Genomic DNA, 18,128 nt, shown 5'->3' with positions numbered 1-18,128 from the left:
GGCAGAATACTACTTCCAAGTAGTGGTTTAAAACCTGCTATTTGCCCTGGCCTGGAATCTTGAAGTACATCACCAGAAACAGATCCCTTTAAACCTTTGGGATATACATTAGGACACTTGTTTGCTTTATTTTATTATTAATAAATCTATGCCACACGTTTTCTGACAAGCCACCATATAGGGAAGCTACAGAAAGAAAATAAAACCGTCAAAACCCTGTTTATAATGCTGCAAAGCATGTAGCAGTCAAGATCAGCCCATCAGACAGTATTCAACTGCAACTCCCAGCATTCCTCATATTTAGCTATAGTCATTCGGGCTAGTTGCTAAATGATAATTTTTTAACAGGTTTTCCTGAGGACAAGTGAGTAGAGGCCAGAAACTGTGAATGTTAGCATCTTCTAACTACAGTTCCCATAAATCCTTGGGCCTGTAGTTTTGGGGGGCTTGTTGTAGTCCAAAAGGTAACCTTTCTAAGCTCTGTCTCCTACTCTCTGGCTATGTTGGTTCAGGGATTCTGGAAGCTGTAGCCCAAACAGTACATTTGCCATGCAAAGGTGAGGGACAATTGTATTTCTGGAGGAAGGAGTCTACAACTGAGATATGAATTGGGAGAAAGCCCTTTTTTGCATGTCTGACAAAAATAGTTATGTGGCTAGTGATCTCCACAGGAGAATCTCCTGCAGAAATGGGGGATTCTGAGAACTTTCATCCAGAAAAGTTAGTTTCCCAAGCTCTGGTTTCAACACCAAGCTACTTGTTCTTTCTGATACCCGGGGCCTGATTCACATTGCTGCACTCTCTCAGCCTCAGAAGAAGGCAAATCCCCCTGAACAAATATAGCCAAGAACACTCTGTGATAGGTTCACCTTAGGGTTGCCATTAGTCATAAATGACTTGACACCCTGTGATAGGTTCACCTTAGGGTTGCCATTAGTCATAAATGACTTGAAGGCACACAACAACAACAGCATCGAGATGTTGGACTGCAAATACAAACAGCCACAATCAGCATAGCCTGTAACAAGGGAGGATGGGGGCCGTACATAGGGTTGCATTATCCCGCCGGGGGGCGGGACAATCCCGGTTTGGGCGGTGCCATCCCGGTCCCGGTCCGGTTTGGCGCCCAAACCGGGACGGCCCCGCCCACCGCGGCCACCTCAGCCCCCGCGGCGGCTCCAAGGCCTTGCTGAGGCCTGGGAAGGCTCTCTGCGGTTGGAGCTCCAGCCACGGAGACACTCCCTCCCGGGCCCCAGCGAGGCCTTGGAGGCGGCTCCGCGGTCGGAGCTCCGGCCGCGGGGTCCTCCAAGGCCTGCGCGAGGCCAGGGAGGAGGAGGAGGCCGCTTCCCACCGCGGCGATCGCCGCGATGAGGAGCGGCCCCTGCCTCTTTCCCGGCCTGGGAGCCTGCTGAGGCTTCCTCCCAGACCGGGAGGAGGAGGAGGAGGAGAAGGTTTAAAAATCTAGGACTTTTTTTTTAAAATTTCCTAGCCAGGATTTTTTTTAAAAAAAAGTCCTACATTTTCAAACCTTGTCCTACATTTGTCCCGGTTTGGAGGTCCTCCATTATGGCAACCCTAGCCGTACAGCATCATCTTGAGGGCTACTTTGCCACACAAAGCTGCTTATCCCCTTCTCTTCTAGCTGTTCTACCAAAATGTCCCCTTAGCTGCTTTGCCTTTGAGGGAAAAATCTAAGTGGAGACTATCTTATTAGTTGTTTTTATAGTTTGTATTTTAACTGCATAACTTCCTTAATTTTGTATAGTTTATATTATATGACTTTTAGATTGTAGTACGCCATTGGCAGGTTATATGCTGTTTTGATGATGCCTGTAAAGTGCCATGCAAATTTATGGCACTATATAAACAAACATTAGTAATAATAATAATACCATACTTGAGTCTTTTCCTTGAGACACAGCCTGCATTTTATGAAAGAAAAAAACAGGAGACAAAATAAATGCAAGCAGGCCTTCATTTGTACTTTTTATCTTCATAGAGTAAACATCTACCCCAAACAACAAAAAAGGCTTAGAGCACTTTAAAAGACGAACAGGTTTTATTTGGCATGGGCTGTAGCCCACTTCATCGGAGGCATGAAATACTGCTGAACGTTTGCATTCACAAGTGCATTCTGGTATGTGCTAGGACCTCACACATTCCACCATCTGAAGCCTAAAATGGCACGGCCCAGACATTGGCTTGAAAACTAAGCAGCTGTTTCAGTTTCAACTCTCAATAGAATCGCTTCTTGGAGAATTATGTTTCTTGCTCAATCATCATGAAGTACATTGTAACTCAGCCTTTAGAAAAGGGAGAAGGCAGCAAGAGAATAATGTCCCCAAGGTGCACATTGTCCTATTGGTTACACACAGAATGCATAGCAAGCTAAAACACTCTCCAAACAGAAAAGCCAGCATGGTGTATTGGTTAAAGCAGGGGTCTGCAACCTATGGCCCGCGGGCCGCATGCGGCCCGCCGAGGCCTAGGGACCAGCCCCAGCCCAGCCCTGCCACAGATTGCCGCCGGGGCCTTTGGCCTCCCGTGCAAGCACACGGGGGCTTTGTGTGCGGGGCAAGCGGCTGGCAAGGGGGGCAAGGAGGAGCAAGTGGGGGCAAGCGACGGACAAGGGGGGCAAGGAGGAGCAAGTGGGGGCAAGCGGCGGGCAAGGGGGGCAAGGAGGAGCAAGTGGGGGCAAGCGACGGGCAAGGGGGGCAAGGAGGAGCAAGTGGGGCAAGCGGCGGGCAAGGGGGGCAAGGAGGAGCAAGTGGGGGCAAGCGACGGGCAAGGGGGGCAAGAAGGAGCAAGTGGGGGCAAGCGGCGGGCAAGGAGGAGCAAGTGGGGGCAAGCGGCGGGCAAGGGGGGCAAGGGGGAGCAAGTGGGGGCAAGCAGTGGGCAAGGGGGGCAAGAAGGAGTAAGTGGGGGCAAGCGGCGGGCAAGGAGGAGCAAGTGGGGCAAGCGGCGGGCAAGGGGGGCAAGGAGGAGCAAGTGGGGGCAAGCGGCGGGCAAGGGGGGCAAGGAGGAGCAAGTGGGGGCAAGCAGTGGGCAAGGGGGGCAAGAAGGAGCAAGTGGGGGCAAGCGGCGGGCAAGGGGGGCAAGGAGGAGCAAGTGGGGGCAAGCAGCAGGCAAGGGGGCAAGGAGGAGCAAGTGGGGGAAGCGGCGGGCAAGGAGGAGCAAGTGGGGGCAAGCAGCGGGCAAGGGGGCAAGGAGGAGCAAGTGGGGCAAGCGGCGGGCAAGGGGGGCAAGGAGGAGCAAGTGGGGGCAAGCGGCGGGCAAAGGGGGCAAGAAGGAGCAAGTGGGGGCAAGTGGCAGGCAAGGGGGGCAAGAAGGAGCAAGTGGGGGCAAGTGGTGGGAAGGGGGAGCAAGGGGGAGCAATTGTGTATAGAAGCCCCCGAAACATGCATTTATATTAACATTTTGTAAAAAATCAGATTTTTTTGCATGTCCTCCATTTTTTTTTTTAAAAAAGTGCCCTCCATTTTAAATTTTTGTCCTACATTTGTCCCGGTTTATTTAATTAATTTAAAAAAAAATTAATTATTTTTTTGGCTTTGGTCCCCGAGTTGTCTGAGGGACAGCAACCCGGCCCCCGGGTCAAAAAGGTTGCCTACCCCTGGGTTAAAGTGATGGACTAGGAATCTAGGGGAACATAGGCAGGGTACAGACTGCCAGAAAGAGGCGCCTCCCCAGTGCCTCTCTTTGCTCCGCAAGAGCGTCGCAGCAACCAAATTGTGTGGCGGTGTTGCAGAGAAAAAGAGCGCCCGGAAGAGGCTTCTTTTTGCGGTGCTGCTGCAACACCGCAAAGCACCAGAGCTGGCATGGTGATGTTGCAGCTGCGCTGCCCTGTCTGAAAGCAGCTCAGCCGTGACATCACCATTACGCGCCCTGTCTGGTGAGCGCGCCGCATCTGCGGTGCCCTCATCATATGCAAAGGTTGCCAGGCATGTGGGCGCTCTGCCCACCAGGCAACCCTCACGCGTGATGAGGGCGCCACAAAGGCCCATCTGTTCCGGGCTATAGAATCAGTTTGAAGAGACCACAATCCAACCTCCTGCCATGAAGGAATACACAATCAAAGCACAAATGGCCATCCAGCCTCTGTTTAAAAATCTCCAAAGAAGAAGACTACCATACTCTGAGTGTGCTCCACTGCCGAACAGCTCTTACTATCAGGCTTCAAATCCCACCTCAAGCCATTGAAGCCCATTTGGACAAGCTGCGTTCTCTTAACCCTAGAGGAAGGCAATGGCAAACCTTCACTGAATAAATCTTGATAAGAAAACCCTATTATGGTGTCACCATTAGTCACATTCAATTGAAGCCACATAGCAACCAAAAATGAGAACGTTTAAACCAAGATCCAGGGATGTGACACCTCATTGGCTTCAACAAGGAAGCAGAATTTGGATTAATGGATTTGATAAGGTCTAGCTTGGAGCTTTTCTAAGTGAACTTAAATTCCCAGCTTTGCTTAACTAGCTACTGGCATTGGTTCAAAATACACAAAGCAATCTAGTAGCACCTTTGACACTAAATGGGAAGACAAAATGTATAGCAAATGCTTCCAGGAGCTCAAAGGGGAAACTGCATTTCATTATTATCTTTTTTAAGGAACCCAGGTATCTCTATTAATACTATGGCAGTGGCATGGAGTTTTAGACTAAGAGCATGTGTGTACATTGCAAAGATGAAATTCAATCAAGTGTACCTTCCCTCAGCAAGAATATGCAGTGAGAGAAGATGATGCACCTACTAACTATTTACCCCTCATGCAGTTTACTTTGTGGCTGTCAAATGGTAACTCAAAGCAGCTCCAAAGGGACTATATAAAATGTAGGGCAAAGTACTGAAAAATGGTTCAAGCCATTTCTATCTAACCTAAACTGCTGCTGCCACACTGCAGAAATTCTAGAATTCCACAGCATTGAGACATGGCTGTTAAAGTGGTGTAAAACTGCTTTAATCTTGCAGCCTTGGTACACTGAAAGGTGGAGGCTCCCCCAGATTTCTAGCAATGGTATTCCCTCTGCCTCTGGAGTTCTTAACCTGTGGTTTTCAGAAGGTCAGTGAACAAGTTGCAGAAAGACTGGTTCCCCCTCTCCACCCTCAATTTTCCTCTTGTTAATTTGAAAATTGCATTTAACTCTGGGCTGCCAAGTGTTCTTTATTATGATTGTTTCCTATATAAGTATTGGAAATCTTTTGATTTTATATAGATTGAATATGATACGACCCCAAATCCCACATTTTTAGTGCTGGTCCTTTATAAATACAGAAATGTGCGCCTCGTGTAATTTATGAATGTGGACAATGTTAATTTTGCAGAGAAATAGAGGGCTATGTGAATTGAGTACTTTTATTTGGCATTTAGGTAGAACACAAACCTGTTAATAAGTACAGTTAGCCCTTCTTATACATGGATTTTTTATACATGGATTCAAGCATCCATGGTTTGAAAATGTTCAAAAAAAGTATACATTTTAAACAATTTACCCTTGTTGCTACTTTGAAAACCTTGCGATACTAATTTAAATATATATTTTATGGGGAGGAGCTCCATAGGAATACATACCCTTTTTCTTTTCCCTCTCCAAGCTTGGAAATGTTACATTTGGGACCATAGCTCATAAGACTCCTCAGCCGGTATGGCTATGGGTCATGGATGTTGGGGTATTCTGGATGTTGTAGTTAAAAAATAACTATTCCAAGCTCTGGGTGGGACCTCATCCAATCTCAGCATTTACTCAGAACATGCTTTCCCTAATCCACATCTCATCAGATATACAAATATACACAGAGTATTCACATTCTACACAGCTCAGCATGTGCGCATGCGCACACACTTTACTCCCTAACATTTCGGGAAACACAGACACCCACACTAGCTCTTCCACCTCTCCCTCCATTTGCCTATTAACTATACTCTTTGTGCAATTATTGTAAAGCTTTATATATAATTGACTATTCAAACAAATGTTTTCAATAAAATATATAACTGGTATGCTAGGAATTAAATTTGGGGCCTTCTGCCTGCAAGAGTATATGCTATTTCCATTTATCAAATTCCTGCATCCTTCTTTCTATCTTGTTTTAACTTTGTTCATTACAGCTGCCTGTAATCCAATTTGGATTGAGAGGTCAGACATCCCAACAGCTAAATAAATCCTGCATTTTCAGGTAATGCATTTAGAATTCAGAAGTGAGAAAAACACATCCTCAAATCCTTTATGTAAGCAGTGCTACTGAAAGCAGTTAGACTGCATCAGAGTAAATGATCTGGAGAATTATGTCATGAAAGATATGGACAATCATATCGATGCAGTCCATCCATATTAATTGGGAGCTCTTTCACACTACAGAATTATAGCAATTTGATACCACTTATACTACTATAGGTCCATTCTATGGAATCTTGGGATTTGTAGTTTGGAGAGGAGGCACTAGCCAGCTCTGGCAGAAACATTTCAATATCTCACAAAAACTACAAACCCCAGAATTCCACAGGATAAAGCCATGGCAAATGAAGTGGTACCAAAGTGCTGCAGCTATGTGGTGTGAAACACATCTGTGCCGATACCATTTGCCTCTCCACCCCCCCCACCCCGGATCTCTATTCAAAATGAACTTTGCAAATTAGAAGGGAGAAAAAATAGTATTGGAAGGATGAGCCTGTGGACAGAGGTGTGCAACTTGTGACCCCCCAGATCTTACTGGACTGTAACTCCCATTGTTCTAGCTAGCATAGCTAATGGTGAAGAATGCTGGGTGTTGCAATTCACCGTGATTCCCAAGCCCTGCTCGTGTTTAGCCTTAAAATAGGGAAAGCCAGATACAAAGATATATTGTAATAGGCACTTATTTACAACCCACTGGTTGTTCATTTTACTGAAGCACTTCAGCCCTACAATAAATTTAGTGTTAGTACATGGCATAGCTCTTCCAAATACTCTTATTTAACTGGTTCATCCTGCACTACAGCCCCAGAAATGCAACCATTCAGGCCATGTCAGGGAATCACAATCATAGAACTGGAAGGGACCAAAAGGGCCATATAATCCAACCCCCCCCCCCCATCATGCTGGAATACACAACTAAAACACTCCTGAAAGATGGCCATCCAACTTCTGCTTAAAAACCCTCAAAAAAGGAAGGTCCATCACTCTCCAAGGCAGACTCTCCCACAGGCAAATAGCTCCTACAGTAAAGAAATTCTTGCTAAAGTTGAAGTGGGATCTCTTTTCTTGTAATCTGAATCCAAGGGTTCATGTTCTAGTCTCTGGAGCATCAGAAAACAAGCTTATTCCATTTTCTACATGCTATCCCTTTAGACATTTAAAGAGGGCTACCATGGGTTCATGTTCTAGTCTTTGGAGCAATGAAAACAAGCCTGCTCCATTTTCTACATGCTAACCCTTCAGTTATTTAAAGATGGCTATCATATCATCTCACAGTCTTCTCTTCTTCAAGCTAAACATACCCAGCTTGGTAGGTTGCTCTTCATGGGGCTTGGTTTCCAAACCTGCTCTTATAATGTGATTCGAACAATCGGGCGACAAGCTCACATCACATCACCCAGAATTTCTTTGCATGGCCCAGAATTTTCTCAGCCTGAAATGTCAGTTGAATGTAATGCCATCACTTTCCTGGGCAACTGTTCCATGATTCAATAGTTGGCATAGTTAGGATTCTGCTCTGGAGCCCACGGACAAGTGTTGACACGGCTAACATTTGACCAATGCTCTCTGGCACAGTCTTGCATAGAAGAACTTCCTAGCAAAGTGCACATTTTCTCTAGTATATTTGGGAGTTTTCTGGGCAGAGGAAGCAAATTATCTAGCAGAACAAGGTTGCCACTAGACACTGGACAGAAATAATGAGTTTTAGCTAATTCTATTTGCAGTTGGAGAGGGGGAAGCCTGTGGCTGGGGGATTGTACAGGCCACAGAAATGGCTAGGAAACATGTACGATCCATCCCATGTTAGACACTCAGAAATTGCTTCTCAACACACCTCATTTTCAAGAGCAATGTGCTTTCAAGAGCAAGCTTGTTTTTGTTGGAAGATTTTTGCATTCTCTTTCCCCCTCCTTAGATAGATAGGGATTTCCTGCATGCAACCCCCCCCCCCCCCATTCAGACCAACTATGGCCTGTTACAGACTGCCAAAATAAAGCTGCTTTGGGTCTCTTTGGAGGTATGCTGTTTAAATGATGCATGCATCTGAAGAATCCAGAATCTGCACCAAAGCTGCACTCCAGTGCTTAGGAATGGAGTGTGGCTTTGGCACGACCGCTGAACTCTTAGGACCCATGCATCATTTAAATAGCATACCTCCAAAGAGACCTGAAGCAGCTTTATTTTGGCAGTCTGTAACAGGCCTATATGACTTAGGTCACACACGCTTTGGGACAAACAGACTTTCTCTCTCAAAGAGTTTCAACTGAATTGTTGATTTTCCTCTTCTCAATTTTCTTTCAAAAGATGGTGAGAAAAATATGTTTTCTCTATCTGAACTATACACTAGCTAGATTAGGATATAGCTTCTATGTATATACAGATTAATACCATTAGTAAACTTTTGTTTGAACTACAAGGTACTTGTTTTTGGAGCTAGTCTCAGTTTTTAGGAAGCTCTTTTAGGCAAAAGCACATTTCTACTACTCTGCTGATTTAAAGCTAGGCCCTAACAGGCTTGTCTTTGACATTTTTGGTATGTCAATATTTTTGTTTCCTTACTAAAGGCTGTAGCCTTAGGAAACTTAAATTACCCTGGAGTTTTCTGCTGTTGGATTTCCAGCTCAACATCAGGATAAACTTCCTGACAATCAGAGCTGTTCAACAGTGGGACACACTCCCTTGGAGAGTGATGGTGTCTCCTCCTTTGGAGGAGCCTGCATGCCATGGCCATCTGTCAGGTGTCTTTCAATTGTGAGTTCCTGCATAGCAGGGGGCCTCTTAAAGTCTCTTCCAGCTCTATGATTCTACTGCCATGTGCTGTGTGCATTACACAGTGAACTTTAAGCCATAAATATGAGAACTGTGATTCCTATGATTTAGTAGTTTGTGTACCTTGCTGTGTCGATGGGTACGCATGCATGTCCATACTCATACACACATAGTGGTTTCCAGTACATGGCATGTGTTTTGTCATTGGGTGCAACTACACTGAAGAAACGATGCAGTTTGACACCAGTTTAACTGTCATGGCTCCATCCAACAGAATCCTTGTATTTGTAGTCTTCTGAGACACCAACACTATCTGGCAGAGAAGGCTAAAGAAATTATAAATTTCTTTTTTAAATTATAAAAACTATAAAACTACAAATCCCAGGATTCCACAGGATGGAGTGACAGGACTTAAATGTGGTGTCAAACTGTATTATTTCTACACTGTAGATGTGCCCTTTATGTGCTTCAAGCAACAACAAAACAGAAGCCACCTCAGTGGCAGCTGCTACAAGTAGAGTTCCTGCCCTTGCAGCTTCCAACAGAAAGACAGGGGTGGAGAAAGGGAATCTTGCGGGCCACATGTTCCTTATTTATGGCCCCCAAGAGACCTCAAAACTGCCTGATCCTCTTCCAATTTAAAAATTCAGCTACTTTTTGTGGCTGAAACATGCCAGTTTCCTTTATTGTACCCCCACAATCCCCATCCCACAAATGGCCAAATATCAGCCAAAACAGAAATCCAAACTGATATGACTTCATATATAGGTTGTCAGCAATGTGCAGGTGTTGTGAAAATTGGTCCCTAGCAGGTCTTCACCTTTTAACTAGTTGGTGGCAAGGGATTTTGGATGAGGTGTGATTTTAAAAAAAAGACTATGGTCCAAAACACATAGCAGAAATAATCCAGTTTGAGACTGCTTTAACTGCCCTGTCTCAGTGCTAGGGAATCCTGAGCACTGTAGTTTATGGTGGCACCAGAACTCTCTGACAGAGAAGGCTAAATATTTCACAAAATGACACTTCCCAGGATTCCCTAGCATTGAGCCAGGGCAGTTAAAGCAGTCTCAAAATGGATTATCTTTGCTGTGTGTTTTGGACCTATGACTCTGGAGACCAAGGTTTTCAGATCCCTACTCAGCCATGTAAACCCTTGGGCAAGTCACAATCTCTCAGCCTCACAGACTGGTTAAAAAACACACACACCCTGAACAAATATGGCCAAGAAAATCCAGTGATAGGGTTGCCCTAAGTAAAAATGACTTGGAGATACACAACACCAACAAGTATTTACCCTTGTATAACTGCTATTTTGAACCTGTCACTAGAGGGCAGTAGAAACCATCCGCTTCAGTCTCCAATTCTTCCTTTCTTCTTTTCCTATTTTATTTTTAAAGAAGATGTATGGCTCTGCATTGTGGTCAACTTCATCATCCATGCAGCTATCAAGATTGTAAGCCAGACAGCAGGGAACTGTTTTTTTCCCCTTGTAAACCACCATGTACACTGATGGCACTTATAAACGATGATGATGATGATGATGATGATGATAATAATAATAACACCTTCCAAATCATTACCAAATTATGCCCCAGGCTCTTTAAAAAGACATGTCTCCAGCTCCAGACTCAAAAAGCATTATTTAGGCCAAAAGCCTCTGGAATTCAATGGTTCCCAAACTTTGGTCCTCCAGCAGTTTCGGACACCAATTCTCAAGAAGCCCCAGCCACTTTGGCCCACTGTCAAGCATTCTGGGAGCTGGAGTTCAAAACACCTGGAGCACCCAGGTTTGGGGACCACTGCCTGTAGTCTGTGCCAGAGTTTGGAGACATTAGGGGTGTGCTGTTGTGGCTTTGGTCCAGGGATCCAGGCTGCCTGGGGGATTCTGGGAGTCACAGTCCAAAAGAGCTCTCTGCAAGGATCTTACCAAAATCTATTTGATTGGTTCTTATTCCACCCCAAACATGGTGCCTGTTAATGCTGCAATTGGATGCATGGCCACTCCAGAGTCTCTTCCACTAAACTGGGGGGGGGGGGGGGGTTGTTGGTGTTGCTTTATGTGTTAAGTAAACCTTCATACAATCTTCACTTGTTCTTCTCAACTTCACCCTCCAAACTTCCCTAGCTGAAATCCATGGGATCTCCCCCAGATCTAGCACCAGAGGTTGGAAAAGTTCCTTTTTGGAGAGGACTACAGCTCATAGAGCAATAATTTCCAAACTTTGTTTCTCCAGATGTTTTGGACTTCAGTTACCAGAATTCCTGACTGTTGACCAATCTGGCTGAGGCTTCTGGGAGTTGAAGTTCAAAACACCTGGCAGACCAAAGTTTGGGAACCACTGTCCTAGAGAGAGCCAGGGTCATACTCTCTCACCCTCAGGGGAAGGCCATAGCTAACCTCCTCTGAACAACTCTTGCCAAGAAAACCACACGATGGTTGCCATAAGCAGAAAATGACTTGAAGACACATTACACAAGAGACACACAGATACAGCTCCTAGATTCCTCTAGCCAGCCTGACCTGTGCTTACTGTCTGCCATGAACAGTAAGCTGCATCTGCACTGGAGAAATAATCCAGTTTCACATCACTTTAACTGCTTTTTGCTAGGAAATTCTGGGAATGGGTCCTTTTGTTACAGCACCAGAGTGGAGAGATTTCCAGAATCCCACAGCACTGGGCCATGGCAGTTGAAAGAGAGGTCCAAACTAGATTATTTGTGCAGTGTGGATGAGGCAACTTTAGTTGAAGGAAAACCAGAGAGGAAGAAGGCTTCTTGCAACCCAAGGGATTCAGATAACTCTTCCTCAATTCCCCATCTGGAAGGCCAAGTAAAGAAAAAATGGGATGCAGAAACCTACTTGGGCAAGTCACACTCTCTCAACCTCAGAAGAAGGATTTTTAATGAAGTGTGGACTTTTATTAAAAGACCATGGCCTAAAACACACTGCAAAAATAATCTAGTTTGAAACCGCTTTAACTGTCCTGGCGCAGTGCTAGGGAATCCTGGGAATTGTAGTTTATGGTGGCACCAGAGCTCTCTAATAGAGAAGACTAAATGTCTCACAAACCTGCAGCTCCTAGGATTCCCTAGTATTGAGCCAGGGCAGTTAAAGCAGCCCCAAACTGAGTTATTGCTCCAGTGTGAATGTAGGTTAGTGGTTGCAGTTGTTGGGTGCCTTTGAGTCGTTTCTGACCTATGGTGACCCTCTCATGGCATGTTTCATCAGAGGGGAATTGCCCCTGCCCCCCTCTGAGGCTGAGAGAGTGTGACTTGCCCCAGGTCATCCAGTGGATCTCCATGGCCGAATGGGGGATTCAACCCTGGTCTCCCAGAGTCATAATACAACCCTCAAACCACTACACTGTTTCTGTCTAAACCGTTTGAGAAAAATGTGCGATGGGGAAGACCCAAAGGTTGGATATATGCCAAATAATAATAATAATAATAATAATAGTACATTCTGACAGTATGAGGTGTTCAGCAGTGGAATATGCTACCGCAGAAAGTGGTGGAGTCTGCTTCTTTGGAATTGTTTAAACAGAGGCTGGATGGCCATCTGTCAGGAGCGCTTTGTGAGTGGATGGCCTTTGGGGTCTCTTCCAACTCTAGGATTCGAAGGCCCATTCCTACCTTTCCTCCTTACGACCTTGTCCCCAGACACAGGGATACCCCAAGACTTCCACTTGGAAAAACAGACTGGTTGGAATTCTATGAGTAAGATTCGCATCCAGGTTTACCTGCAGCAGGGATGTCTCTTTCTAAGGAGCCAGAGCATGGCGGACCGGTTTGAGTGTTGGGCTATGATTCTGGAGACCAGGGTTCAAATCCCAGCTTGGCCATGGAAACCCACTGGGTGACCTTGGGCAGTCACGCTCTCTCAGCCTCAGAGGAGGGCCATGGCATACCCCCCCTCTGAAGAAGGAGAGAGCCATGCAATGGAATTAACACAGAGCGATCCCAAAGTGATCCTGACAGAGAGGCGGGATATAAATAAAAATTTATTATTATCATTATGGGTGTCAGAGAGAGAAATGCCAGAAAGTAAACCTTGATTTTGCTAGATTATACCTTTTATATAATACTGACTTGACTCTTTTATATATTTGATTTCTCATTTCCTTGCGCCATTACAGATTTTGGAATCGATGGGGTGGAGGTAGGGGTGGTTCTGGAACCCAATCCCAGGGGACTCATTTGGATCTGGGGACATGGTTTGCACTTAGGGCCATGAACTTTGGCAGTTCAAGTGGGGCCAGACCAGATTATTCCTGCAGCGTGGATCCAGCCCGAGTCTGACCACCCAACAACTCCACTCCCAGACCCCAAATCCTCAAGAGAAGGAGAAATTGGGAAGAAGGAAAGGATTTCTTCCCAAACTGTTGTAGAAGCAAATCTCTCTCTCCCCCCCCCCCCATGTCTCCTCATGCTGCCAACTTCTTTCTTTCAGTGAGTCTCAAAGGTGCTACAAGATCTCTCTATACACTGCTTCTACTGATCAACACGGCTGTGTCTTTCAATTCTAACCCTCACTCTAACCCTTATCCTAATCCTTATTCTAACCCTAACTCTAAACCCGTATTCTAACCCTCACCCTAATTCTAACTCTTACCTTAAGGCTTATTCTAACCGTAGAGTTCAAAGATTGCAGAATTAGGACTTAGAGCGATCTTGCAGCCCCTCAGAGACTCACTGGAAGAAAGAAGTTGGCAGTAGGAGCATGGAATAAAGAGAGCAGCATTATGCATCTGAGGAAGTAGGCTGGAGTCTTGGAAAGCTCATGCTGCCAGCTTCTCTCTTTCAGTTAGTCTCAAAGGGGCAACAAGATCTCTCCACACCCTTATTCTAACCCTAACCCTATCCCTAACCTTTATGCTATCTAACCCTTATTCTAATTCTTACTCTTACAAAAGCATCTGAGGAAGCCAACTGAAGTCTATGAAAGCTCATGCTGCCGACTTCTTCCTTTACATCTCAAAGGTCTCTCTACATTCTGATTCTAACCCTAACCCTTATTCGAACCCAAAGATGGAGCTGTGCTAAAAGCGCCTGAGAAGGAGACTTAGGGCCAGGGAAGCTCCTGCTGCCGACCCCTTTCTTTCAGTTAGTCTCAAGGGGCAACAAGAAGATCTCTCTGCGTCCTGATTGGAAGCCTTAGCTTCACCCAACCCTTCTTCGAACCTTCCCCTTAGAAAAGCTCCTGAGGAAGGAAGGAAGGAGACTTGGGTCTCCTAGGGAAAGCCCCTGCTGCCACTCCTTCCTTTCAGTTAGCCTCAAAGGGGCCACAAGATCTCTCCATAGCCTGATTCTAACCCTGACTCGAATCCTAACCCTTCTTCTAACCCAAACATCTGAGAAGGAGACTGAAGACTTTCAGTTGGGGGCCACAAGGTCTCTCGACCTCCTGATTCTAACCCTTCCTCGAACTAAAGAGATCGCCGTGTTAAAAACACCCGAGGAAAGCTCCTGCTGCCACTCCTTCTTTTCAGTCAGTCTCAAAGGGGCCACAAGATTTCTCTACCTTCGGATTCTAACCCTCTTACTCTTCTTCGAACCCCAGGATAAAGCCCTGCTAAGTAAAAGCACCTGAAGAAGCAGACTTCGGTCTCTTAGGAAAGCTGACTCTGCCGACTCCTTCCTTCCTTCCTTCCTTTCAGTTCCCTCTCCAGATCCTTACCCTGATTCTTACCCTTCTTCTAACTCTCCTCCTAGTCTAACCCCCATCCTTACCTTTGCTCTGGCCTCTTCAGAGCCCCGGGAGACATGGACGGGCCCCTGCTCCCCGAGGCTGCCAGGTCTCTCCCGGTGGCAGTGGGTTCAAGGGAGCAGCTGCCTTCCCAATCCAGGCGCTGAAGGGAGGGCGGGCGGGAGGGAGGGAGGGGGCCTCCGCTGGCCTTCCTCCTCCTCCTCCTCCTCCTCCTCCTCCTCTTCCCCCGAAAGGTCCCGCAGGTGCCAAGGCGGGAGGAGGCCCGCTCACTCCAGGGGGAGCCCAGGTCCAGAGGCTGCGGGGGGCAGGGGGCGCCGCCTTTCCCTCCCAGCGGGGAGCACAGCCCCTGCACTGCCTCGACGGGGCGCCTGGCAGGGAGAAGAAGAGCCGGCGGCAGCGGCAGCGGCAGCAGCAGCAGCAGCACAAGAAGCCCCAGCGAGAAGACCACCAGGAGGACGCAGAGGAGCCCCCATCCACCGCGCCCAGGGGGAGTCCGATGGAGGCATCAGGGGGGCTCCTGCCCAGACGTCCCAGGGAAGCCAGGCAGATCCAGGCCGGAGGGCTCCGGGCCAGTCCTCCTCCAAGCGGGCTCTGCTCCCCCACAAACCAAGCACCCCTCTTTTTCCTCAGCAGGTGCAAGGAGGGAGAAAGGAAAAGAGGGGAGGCTTCTTTGCTCTTTCCTTCGAAGCCCCGCTGCCAGCAGAGTTACAGAAACCAGCCTCTCACCTCAAACCCCCGGCGCACCCTTAAGCTAACTAACCAACTCACTCCCGCGCTTGGCTGGACTCGCTTTGCCAGGGAAGAGGGGCCCGGAGCTGCTTTTATACGGTCCTCTGGCTGAAGCTCCTCCCCTCCCAGACTCTGATTGGATGGAAAGACCATATAGACACAAGGGGAAGCGCGGGCACGAGAGGCGCGCTCCCCTCCATCCCCAGCCAGGCAGGCAGGCATCCCACTCACTCACTCACTCACTCACTCACTGGCTCCCCTCCGCTATCCAGCAAATAGCTCTGGCCTGAAGTCAGTGTCTCCACGTGGCTCCTGCATGGCAGGAGAATGGGAGAACACTGGCCCATAGGGAATCATTGGGGAACACTGGCCCATAGGGAACCATTGCAGAATACTGGCCCATAGGGAATCATTGGGGAATACTGGCCCATAGGGAACCATTGCGGAATACTGGCCCATAGGGAATCATTGGGGAATACTGGCCCATAGGGAACCATTGCGGAATACTGGCCCATAGGGAATCATTGGGGAATACTGGCCCATAGGGAACCATTGCGGAATACTGGCCCATAGGGAATCATTGGGGAATACTGGCCCATAGGGAACCATTGCGGAATACTGGCCCATAGGGAATCATTGGGGAACACTGGCCCATAGGGAACCATTGCGGAATACTGGCCCATAGGGAATCATTGGAGAATACTGGCCCATAGAGAAACCATACTCGCCCATAGAGAATCATTGGAGAAGACATACCCACAGGGAAACCATACTTGCCCGTAGGGAATAAGTGGAGATGGAGAATATTTGCCCTTAGGGAATCATTGGAGCATACCTGACCATAATGAAACCATATTTGCTCATAGAGAATAATTGGAGAATACAGTGCGCCCACGTCATATGCGGGTGCACCTTACACAGCTTTCAGCATATGCTGAAAGCTGCGCTGGGAAAAGGGCTGGTGCGCCCCATAAAGGGTAATGGCACATGTGCCATGCCACCATATACACGAACCCCATTCATTTAAATAAATGAGGCTCAAGCATAAGCGGAATTCCTCTTACGCAGGGTGTGTGCATGCATGGAACAGATCCCCTGTGTAAGGGATGAGCGGACTGTACTTGCCCATAGAGAAACCATACTTGCCCATAGAGAATCATTGGAGAAGACCTTCCCATAGAGAATCATTGGGGAATATTTGATCATAGAGAATCATTTGATGATACTTTGCCTTAGGAAAACCCAGAGGAAATTTGCCCCAGGAAAACATAGAGGAAAACCTATCCATAGGGAAACCTAGGAGAATATTTGGCCATAGGGATTCATAGTTTAATACGTATGTGTCACCCGGATCCTCTCACTTGAATTCTAGAACTAAATTATAGACATTGTTTGTTGTTCAGAGTTGGAAAAAGATTGATCTGTGGCATGCCCTAATGTCTGAATAGTGAGTAGGTGATTCTGGGATGTACCCACCGTTTGTGACAAGAGCTGATGATCTGTTGAGCCCATCAGCTGGAACGTTCCTGTCACATGGTAGGTGGATCTCCTGGAGCATGATGTGCCTGTGCCAGATCTGAATCATGATCTTCGGTAGATTCTTTGATTTTATTCCACCCTGTTTGTTGATGGACCCAATGTGCCTGAAGTTGTTGGGACTGATGGAAATATAATATTGTGTGATTTAGAGTTTGATCTTTCCTCTGGAACAAAATGCCCTGACAGAATCTGAATCTAAAACAGATCCTATGAAGGATAGTCTCCATGCCAGGGTAAGGCAAAACTTCTCATAGCTTTTTACCAGCCCAAGTGACTTGAGATGGCTCAAGGCATATTAGATATGGCATGGTGGCAAAAAGCTGTGGTGGTGACAGAAAGGGTGCCCTTTTTCTGGCGTAAAAAAGAGTGGCATTTTGCCACTTCTTTTTGTGCTGGAAAAAAGCTGAATTGGGGTCATGGTGTGTGGTTGCCATGGCCCTGATCTGGTGCCCAAAGGGGTGGTGTCACTCTGGGATTTTCTTATCAAGATTAGTTCAAGGGGGTTTGCCATTGCCTACCTCTAAGGGTGAGAGTGTGTGACTTGCCCAAGGTCATCCAGTAGGTTTCCATGTCTGAGGGGTGATTTGAACCCTGGTCTGCTAGAATCCTGGTCAAACCACTACACCAAAGCGACCTCCTTAACAATCATATGGATGTGTGTGTGTGTGCTAAAAGCATATTAGACAAATCCTAGAAGGTGGGGACACCATGATTAAACCAATAGGCAACATTTCCCACTTATGGCAGCCCTGAAGGAGACCTATTAAGGGGATATTTTCGCATGATTTGTTCAGAGAGGGCTTGTCTTACTCTGGGGCTGAGAGAGTGTGACTTACCCAAAGTCACCTCCATGTGCTTCCATGGCTGGATGGGAAATTGAATCCTGTCTCCCAGAGTCCTTGTCCAACACTCAAACCACTACACCATGCTGGCTTTCACATGAAGACTCGGTGAATTTAAGATTGAGGTGGCTTAGTGGTTAAAATGCTGACTCTGATGACTGCAAGATGGGCAGATTGAGACTCAAGCGTCACGTGACGGAGTCAGCTCCTGTCACTAGCCCCAGCTTCTGCCAAGTTAGCAGTTCGAAAGCACGTAAAAGTGCAAGTAGATAAATAGGGACCGCTTTGGTGGGAAGGTAACAGTGTTCCATGCAGTCTTTGGCGAAACGCCAGGAAGAAACTCTTCTAGAACATGGCCACATAGCC

At 46.9% G+C, this 18,128-nt stretch overlaps 1 protein-coding gene across 2 annotated transcripts in view; it reads right to left on the bottom strand.

Moving 5' to 3' along the window:
- Positions 1 to 14,761, bottom strand: part of LOC149324100 (glial cell line-derived neurotrophic factor-like) — a 38,128-nt gene extending 23,367 nt beyond the window's left edge. For both annotated transcript variants that reach the window (XM_089513282.1, XM_089513286.1), the window contains exon 1: positions 14,676 to 14,761. The gene's annotated coding sequence lies outside the window, so the exon portion shown is untranslated. The remainder of the gene's footprint in view (positions 1 to 14,675) is intronic.
- Positions 14,762 to 18,128: the final 3,367 nt, after the last annotated feature.

The sequence above is a fragment of the Sceloporus occidentalis genome, unplaced genomic scaffold (genome assembly GCF_023333645.1).
Source record: "Sceloporus occidentalis isolate IW3139 unplaced genomic scaffold, rSceOcc1.0.p SCAF_1, whole genome shotgun sequence".
NCBI lineage: Eukaryota > Metazoa > Chordata > Lepidosauria > Squamata > Phrynosomatidae > Sceloporus > Sceloporus occidentalis.
Note: the sequence above shows the minus strand (reverse complement) of the source record. Positions and strands in the feature narration are given on the sequence as shown.